Source organism: Podarcis vaucheri (genome assembly GCF_965113315.1).
Source record: "Podarcis vaucheri genome assembly, chromosome: 9".
Classification (NCBI taxonomy): domain Eukaryota; kingdom Metazoa; phylum Chordata; class Lepidosauria; order Squamata; family Lacertidae; genus Podarcis; species Podarcis vaucheri.
The window spans coordinates 36,062,634-36,072,160 of NC_138767.1; the positions used below are offsets into that span (position 1 = coordinate 36,062,634).

At 41.3% G+C, this 9,527-nt stretch overlaps 1 long non-coding RNA gene across 2 annotated transcripts in view; it reads left to right on the top strand.

Moving 5' to 3' along the window:
* The window catches only part of LOC309540700, a 44,406-nt gene extending 35,728 nt beyond the window's left edge, over window positions 1-8,678 (top strand). Inside the window, exons 6-7 of one of the 2 annotated variants that reach the window (XR_014223394.1) lie at window positions 2,564-2,669; window positions 8,592-8,678. This is a non-coding gene — a long non-coding RNA (uncharacterized lncRNA). Of the gene's footprint in view, window positions 1-2,563; window positions 3,207-8,591 lie in introns of those variants that run through there. The other variant, XR_014223395.1, reaches the window with a different exon arrangement.
* The last annotated feature ends 849 nt before the right edge of the window (window positions 8,679-9,527 follow it).

Genomic DNA, 9,527 nt, shown 5'->3' on the forward strand with positions numbered 1-9,527 from the left:
TAAAGCACAAATGACTTTGTCACCTTCATTGGTGAAAAATGACTTACTCAGTCTAAAATTATATTCTAATGAGTTTAAATAAAAAAAGAGCAAATGTTACCTTTCAAAGGAGACCTGAGACCTCCATTTTGACAAAATAAAAGAGATAGTGCAAATTCAGGGGCCAGCTACACTTTTAAGACCACAATAATAATAAAATAAAATAGATGACAAAACTGGACTTGAAAATGACTATACACTTCTACAGATTTTAATTTTCTTCATTTGAATATAAATGTAGCTAGGATTATTTACATGTGGCCTTTTCATGCTTGACCAAGAGTTTTGTGGGAATACTAAATGAAAGAGAATTCTGAAATTAATTTGTCTGAGGCAGGGCTGGGGAACCTATGTCCGTCCATATGTTATCAGACTCCAGCACCCACCAGCCACAGCCAGCATAGCCAATGGTCAGGCGTGTTGAAAGTTGTGGTTCAGCAACATCTGAAATCCCACAGGTTCCCCACCCTGGTTTAAGGGAATACAAGAATATACAGCTACAGCTCATCATGGGTATTTACCACAGAACTTGAACTTTGATAATGATTATAAAATCTTTATCATCTTCCTCCTCATAGCAGTGTGTGTGTATTAAGGAACTGTTCCCATTTCATAGAAGGGTAAATGATAGTTCTACCATTTCCATTGTAAAGACATTGAGGATGAGAGAAAATGCCACACCCAAAGGCCACTCTGTAGATTCATGACGCAGGTGAGGACAATAATCTGCTCCGTTGGATGAACTGTTCTTTAAAACATGCCAAAGCCTGTCTGGGTATAAACTCAAAGCTTAAACTACCTAGATGTTGTTTCTTCATTTTTCACCTGTTTAGCTACCTCAGAGACCCATGTACACATTCTCAGTATGATTCATTGCCAGAAATAACACTTCATCTTTTCAGAGGTTCAGACACCACAATCTGATACACCCACTTATCTGGAAGTCAGCCCATTGAACCAAATGGAACTTACTTCTGACATCTTTATTTTGCAAAGTTCAGCTGTCCCTACACTTATCAGAGTTCAATTGCCACCTGACTTTATGTATGAAAAAGAACAGGTGAGGCCAATTTTGAATTGAAAAAATGTTTAAGGGGTGCAAGGGTTAAGATGCCTTCCCAGACTGTGTTTCAATTGAAAGAGAGAGAGAAAGCGAGTGTGTGTGTGTGTGTATCATCATAAAATGTCTAAAGTTTGTCCCTAAGCTTGACTTTTCAGGGTGGTGAAAGTTCAGTTGGGGCCCTTATAATGGCCAAATACTGCTATGAGGCTTCAGTTTACTTTTGTTGTTGTTTTTATAATTGATATCATGACACAGGCAGGGGATGGGGAAGAAAGACAGCCATGGTTCAAAATTCGTACTTCCCTGAATTTTGCAATGCAGTTCCGTAGCCAGGAGTTGTGTACAAAATTCCAAATACTAAAGTAACGTATACACAAAAATGCATATATTCATGAAAGTAACATACAAAACTGCTTTATTGAAATTAGTTTGCAAAGATGTGTATATAATGATAAATTTGCACTAAAATGCTGATGAGGACTTTATTTAAAAAAATCACAAACTGATGAGGAAGTGTGGAGAACTGAGGGGATATGAAGAACTGAGAGAAACAAAAATTGGCAGATTCACCCATCCCTAAACTTGGAACACCTCAGATAAGGTAGAAAGGTGAATGAATGGCAAGAATAAGCTCCTCGGACAGGAAATCTAATCACTTCACTAGGGTTAGAACCATATTCTAGGCTTCACAAACAAATATTCATGTTATTCCTGATTCAGCAGTGAACTGATGCCCCAGCTCCTCCCCCCCCCCATTCCTGCTGTTCCATTTGGAACTGATTTTCATCAAGTTATCACATCAAGCAGTGATAGAAATATTCATGATATCCTGAAGTGGCATATTACATTAAAATATTTCAAAGTGACTGGCCTGGTTGAGCATCAATAAGAGGAAAACGTATTGACGAAGGCCTGCAACTAATGCTGCCTTTTATAAATATCCTGCCAGACAAATAATGGCTCTCAATGGATTCTGATGTGATGTACAGTTTTAAAGTAAATGCTATATTGCCAAGAGGCTCAAAGGAAACTGCCACCACAGTACAGTGGGCTGACTAATAGGATTTTAGTTTATCTTCCCTACCACAGAGATTCAGCAAAAGACTCGGTGCCCCCAAGTTGAATGTAGATTGATCCATCAGATTCACTGAGATGCCAAAACCTCCAGGTAAAATGCTACAGGTAAACAGATGAGGAAAGTTTGCTGGTGATTCTCTTAGACAAAAGAGCCGCACAGGAAAATGCCTTAAAACCCTGATTGTGCTGAGACTTGGAAACAGATTTCCATGAAGCCTAAATGGAACCACTGAAATGGTACATTTGCCTTTTTTTTCTCCTGATTATTCACTGCCAAATGTAAAACACTCATTTCATCCTCTTAATAGTGACTCAGTATAACATTGTAAAGGCTGTCTGCAGGTTCTCAATTGGTTCCAAATTGTACAGTCTATTTCTTTTCAGATTCTTACAGTATGTTCAGAATTTAAATAGACAGTCACACAAAGATGGATTTCTTCCTGTCAAAACCCTGTGGTTTTTGAACTTATGAACACACTGTTATTCTGAGGTAAGTTTCTAGTCTGGCCCCAAAAGCTGTTCTTGGTGCAGGATAAAGGGACGCAAATCACACACAGTGAGGTAAAATAATTTGTCACCTGGTGATACTCAGGACATCTGAAAAGGCTCATGAGACCTGAGTGACACTTACATAGGAAGGGACCATATAATTTATTCTGCCCATCCTGTGTCTTCAGCCAGACATTACTGGAGCAGGAATGGAAATTAGTTCCTATGCCAGTAATGTATAAATTGAGCTTCTATCTTCAGTCAAGGAAAGGAGGGGAGGAATGACTGCCTCTACATTACACTCTGATGTCAAATTGTGTCATGCAAAAGAACATTACATCATATTGCCTCGGAGTCCATAAATAGCCAAGTCCAACACCAGTCTGAGTTTGAATTTATTGTATACTTCTACAGAGGTGTATTATACAACGCCATTATATAGGATTCAGCAAATTCTGAATATACACTTGGTTTTTGACACTTAAGAGGTATTTTAAGGACCACCCCTATTTTTGTGGCTGTAATCTTCATAATCATGAGTTTCTACATTGCTTTTAATGTTACATTTTTAGGACCTTAGGGTGAAAGGCAGGTGAAGAAGATATTCAAAAACAGCTAGTGTTGACTACTGAGGAATTCCTATGGGGCTAGCTAACCATAAGACTCCAAATCCAAATGTGTGACAACAAACCTACTCTCCATGATAAGATGTTGCAGCACTCCTCCTTTGGGAGAGCAATAAGGTTGGGCTCCAAAACTCATATAAATTAAATAGAAATGGAAGCACAATTGTTATATTCCTGCCCTTCGAAGCTGAAAGCAGGACTATGATTAAATAATTGAACTGTCTCACCTTGTGCAGTCATGTTAAATTCCAACAGCCTGGAACAATTAATCTTTATATTGGTCTTTCCTGCCCTGCCATATGCATTCTTGTGCTCAAACAGTTAAAAAAAAACTTTTGTTGCTTGACTTTTTGTAGATGTGTGTGAGAGAGACAAGATCATGGAAAAACTGAAACCAAGTAGATATGAGAAACCCGCAAGAAAGATAAAAGCACAACAACAACAACAACACTGGCCATTTATAAGCCAGGATTTCCAGTGCTGTAGGGACTTTAAAACTCATTCAGCTGAACACATGTGGAAGCCCCTTCTAGATCTTTGCACACACTTTTAACTTCAGCATGTTCAGGTAAACACCTAAAGAGGGCTTATGATGAAAACTGGTTCAGGAAACAGTGCATCACAGGGGCGTTATCTTCCATTGTTACTCTTCTTGACCTTATGAAATAGGCCTCAAGGCAACATTAAGCAAGGTAAATGGCATGTTAAGGGCATTACACTGTAATTTATGGTAGAATGGAAACACTGCTCTATGTGATAAATGCAGGAAGAAGCAGGCAACCAACTATGTCTTCTTACATCCTGAGAGTAGAGCTGTGCCCATTGGCCCAACCCTGCCATCGCATCCACTACTGGTTCAGTCCCACTTCCATCCATGCATAGGAGGGAAAGTCTGTAAAAAGAACCCTGTGTGGCACATATAGGCATGATCTGACTTCCAAATCATGGGGAGAGCCTTTTGTACATGACAAGATTCCCTTCACACCCATGCTCAAAATGGAGACAAAACGCTTAAGACCTAAGTGTGGTTTGTTCAGCCTGTTCAGTTACTCATTTGTCTGAGCACCTGGTATTAGCATCACTGTACATACCAAAGCCAAAAAGAGAAATCATGCCCTTTCCTGTTTTTAATGATTTCTAAATAAAACAGTTCCGAACATAGACATTTCCAGCACGATCATTAATTAAGCATGGACAGAGGCGACACATCAGAATTCACAGCTTGTCTTGATCTCACCATCACATGCAAACAGACTGATCCTCATTAAGACTTATTTGTACTGTAAATATACTTTTAAATTATGCCTGAAGTTGGAAAGTACAGGCACCTCCATCTGGTCTAGAGTGCCTTGTGTGTAACATCACATCAGAAATATCTAGCATCCCTTCATCCCATGGATATAGTTATCTTACGTGCAGCTGTACTATTCATGATAATGTTCCCAAGAACAGACACACTTGCTTATAGCCTAGTATATCATTTCAACATTCGTGGTTTAGACTAGATACTAACATACCTTTGGGCCAACCTCTTATGACAATGTGGACATCAGCTTGGAATGCTAAAACCTGGGGTCAAACCATGGGCTCAGTCATTAGATTGCCACATGGCCCTTGCTATCTCATGATCTATCAGCCAGAGAAGGAGTTACTGCAGGGACCTGACTCCCTCACATCCCATGTGAAAGAACACTCTTCTGCAACTCCCTGTTAACTAAGGATGCAGAGCTGAGGGAAGACAGGCTTTGGGCCACTAGGAGGCTGCACCTCCTGCCTCTCTAGAAGAACATAATGGAAGGAGGGGGCGGACCAGCCAGTTCCTCTGTCTGAAGATGTCTTCTGCTTGAGGGCAGTCTGGTCCGAGTCTGGTTGAAAGATAAGGAAGCATAAAAAGGAGAGCAAGGGCTTTGAAGTTGCCCATCAACAATTAGCAGGACCTGGTCAACAGAGTGAGCAGGCACACAAATCACCTGGTGGCTTCCTCACTACTGTGAGATACATTGTGTTTTTATTTAAACTACAGCAATTATTTCTAAGTTTTTGTGCATGCCTATAAAATAACACCTGCACATCTTAAGCAAATTGGTGTCCCCTGTTTTTTGGTGATGCAAATCCTCACTCTCAGCAATGCATAACTGCCCCCACCCCATCCTGGCTCAATTGAACAGCCACTGAAGGAGCAGCTGCCCCAGTGCTTGCTTTCCTCTTCCCATCCACTGACCATCTTTGTTTTGGGTCTACCAGATTATGAACCTACCGGAAGGGGCTGTTTTGTCGTTTTAACCTATGTGTATATCCTTTTGAAAACGTTAGATGCTGTATCAGTGTTAAATTATTATTCTCAGAGTTAGGTTTCAGCCTCCATTTTCTGTTAAATTGAAATACTTATGACCCACCTTATGGGATTGTTCTGAAGGCAAATTAATGTCAAGATGTGCAATGCAAAATTGAACAATCTTACATTGTGGTTCGAGGACCCGACCCCCGCGATGCGGAATGAATACACAAGGACACATGATATAAGGTTAATGGGCATGGAAAGGCCACAACTTTATTGATTACAGCAGTGGAAAAGGTATTGGCTTAGGCATTGGATCTCTAAAGCAAGTGGGTTTATTCACCAGTAGGTGGAGCCTGTTGATGCTAATCCAACTATAGACTCCCCCCTGATGTCACCGAGGGTCGTGCTATGGCCTCCCGCCAAGCAGGCATCAGATAGAACACACGACCGCCAGATTCCTTTAACGGAATACCCAAAAATTGAAGGCATAGGCGATGGCCACACCTAGCCCTTCGACACACCACAGCACATTATTCCAATGCCTAACCTACCCACCAATACCACAAAAGTTGTGACGATTGCTACGAGGTAGGCGAAAAAAACAAAAAGCCTAATGCCAAATGGAAAAACTCCTACCAGGCCCCCTAGACAACCAGGGCAACCAACCTAAGGTCCATAGCAAGGCCAATGACCTACGCCCTAACTCTAAGGGAGTGGAGGGTGGGTGACTCGCGACGAGACGATGGTGAAGAATGAGGCCGGGGAGAGGCTGGCACTGCAGCAAAAGGCTGCTGAACACGCCCCCTCCGAGGCACCTGGTTGGCTGCCTCCTGAGGGGCGTGGGCGCCAGCCAGGTGAGGTGGAGGCAGGGGGCTACGCCTCCTGCTAGGGGCAGTGCTCAGGCTCCCGTCCACAACCACTCCCCTCTCTTCCAGGGAGGAGAGTCTTTGTTAATAATAGTGGTAGCCTTGAAATCCTTGAAGTGGCATTTGGAAGGGTGGCCAGATTAATCTCACACGCGTGTTTGAACATGATCCCACCTGTTTGGCAAATGCTTCAAAGCTGAGAAACATGGGACCTTGCAAAGCCAAAGAGGGAAGTTCTTAAAATATAAAAACAAACAGCTGCTTAGCTTCGCAGCAAGGGAAATTGGAGGGGTACCACTGAGCCTGGCATGAGAAAAAACAGAAGTTTCATAATTCTCTAGAGCCTTGTATTGCTTCTCTGACATGTCTTGAAATATAGCTCAGCTGCAGTCATCACAACTGAACTGGGAGCATAATTCACAGCTATTTTAGCCTTTTTAAACATGTTGTTGAGAGCAGTCCAACGGCCTGAATTGCACAGAATGAAGGGAAAGGAAGAAGAATATGACAAGAAACCCAGTCTCAAAAGCAGAAGGTTGGAATGACCGTCAATACCAAAAGAGGTGTATTGATGGACCTCCTAGAGGATTCTAATTATTTTATATTAAACCCAATGAATCATCATACTTCAGGCCTGGCCAATGTAACGAAACCTTTTCATTCTCTTTGTCCTCACCAATAGTCTGCCTCTGAAGGAGCGGGGGAGGGGATGCTCAGCTCATTTTTCTGTATTCCTGTTACGGAGTTACTTGAAGGAAGGACCTACTCACAGTGCAATGCTGCCCCCTGGAGTTAAAAGGATGACAGTTCGTTTCCCCAAAACAGTACAGCTCAGAACTGCCACCAAATTCAATGCAAGTTTTGAGTTGATTCTTCAAACAGAGTCACCTCCTTTATTTCTGAGGGTACCAAACACTATAGCATAAAGTACTGATGATCATTATGAAACCATCCCTTAAAATAAGTGTTGGATAGCTTTATAGAAATCCATTAAAAAACAAAAGTAGTCTCACATTCCTTCCATATAAATGATTCCTTTGAAATCATTATAAGAAAGCTCACTTGAAAAGAATTCTTGAAACACTGAGTTCAAGACAAGAGTTAATTTTCTTATGGATCATGCTTTGATTTCAAGACAGTGAAGAGATGGGATGGGGAACAAATTTGGTTGGTTCAGCAATTTAATACAAGCCTAGGGCTTGCCAATCGGAAGGTCAGTGGTTCGAATCCCCGCGACGGGGTGAGCTCCCGTTGCTTGGTCCCTGCTCCTGCCAACCTAGCAGTTCAAAAGCACACCAGTGCAAGTAGATAAATTGGTACCACTGTGGCGGGAGGGTAAACAGCATTTCCGTGCACTGCTCTGGTTTCACCAGAAGCGGCTTAATCATGCTGGCCACATGACCCAGAAAAACTGTCTGTGGACAAACGTCGGCTCCCTTGGCCAGTAAAGCGAGATGAGTGCCGCAACCCCAGAGCCGTTCGTGACTGGACTTAACTGTCAGGGGTCCTTTACCTTTACCCTTTTTTTACCTATTTTGCACTTCCTTAACCTTTCCATGAGTGAAAACACAGGTATGCTGCAACAGTCACCCTTCTCTGAATTTTGTAATGCAGTTCTCAAGCCAAGGAATTCATACAAAAATGTGTATATTAGGAGAAAGTGCACACACACTCTCTGTATGTCAGGGGAAATAACATACAAAAATCTATTGTATTAGTGGACGTCACCTGCAAATATACGTATGTTGGGATGAATATGCATGAAAAATGCTTACAAATTTTCGTGCTGACTTTTCATGCTGACAATGGCAATGTGATGGGGAAGGAGGGTCAAAGCCACTTACTGCTGATGCCAGCACCAATAAAGAGGAGACAATAAAGAGGAACAGCTGCCAGCCATTGAGCTGTGCGGCCACTGTGTTCAGCTCTGCCTCGGCTCCTCCCAATGTCCTGACATCACACGCATGACATCAGAATGTTGCAATGTTGTTTGATGTCGGTTCCCTCCCTCCACCCCCATCACCCTCACAAGCTGGTGCCTCTGAACTGAGAGAAACTAAAAGCAACAGATTCATCCATCCTTAGAACAGACTGTACTTAAATTAATGATGTGGAATTACACAACATAAGTGTTTCTTTTTTAAGGACAGATATTGGAATCTAAGCTATAATTGGAAAAGAGAAGTTGATGAAGTGAAAGCACAGAGCAGGGAAGCTTCTTTCTTCAAGCGCATGGGTTCTATCGCTATCTCAGCACCAGGGTTCACTCATAATAAAGTTGCTTCTTTTAAAACACCTGTTTCATAATTATCTTTTGAATGAACTTCACTACAAAAAGGGGGTGGCAACTGCTAGGTATGGTTTGCCTTCCTGTTGTCTCAGATTATTTGTTGTTATTTCTTTACCAAACTTGTGTACAGCTTTATATTTCAAGATATCTTTAAACAATTTACAACTCAACAAAAATAAACATGTTACAAGAAGATGCAACTTCTATATTCTTTACAACTGCTACTGATAATAGCATTTAAAGTAGGATAAGTATCCATAAGTAAAATAAAAATCTAAAGCAAATCATTAAAAACAAACCTCAAGATACTGCATCAGATGGCAATAAGTATTACAAAACAAAAAGTGTCCTCATATGTAATAATACAATCACTCGGCAATCATGCTCTTCAAACATCCACTACATCACGCCAGTCACTCATTTCCTACTTCAATAAAACACTTGAACTTTCAACAACCAATACTTATATACCAGCCCTACAGCAGGCAAATAGTCAGAAACAAACAAGCCCAACAATCATTTCCACCCCATCTCTAACCTGGGGCTATACGGACAACCTCAGACCATCTCTCACCTAAGGAGATTAAACCCTTCTCAATAACAACAAACACAGGCTATTGCTTGAGGAAATAAACTTGAAATGTGAATTGTCTGACCCATTTGTGTCTGGCAAATAAATTAGCAAATGTGAGCTGCTCAAGAGTCTCTTCATACATTACATTTTTAAGAAAAGACTCTTGTTTGTCTTGCTGGTTCACACCAAGGGTCCATCTAATTCAATTCCCTTTAAGGGAAA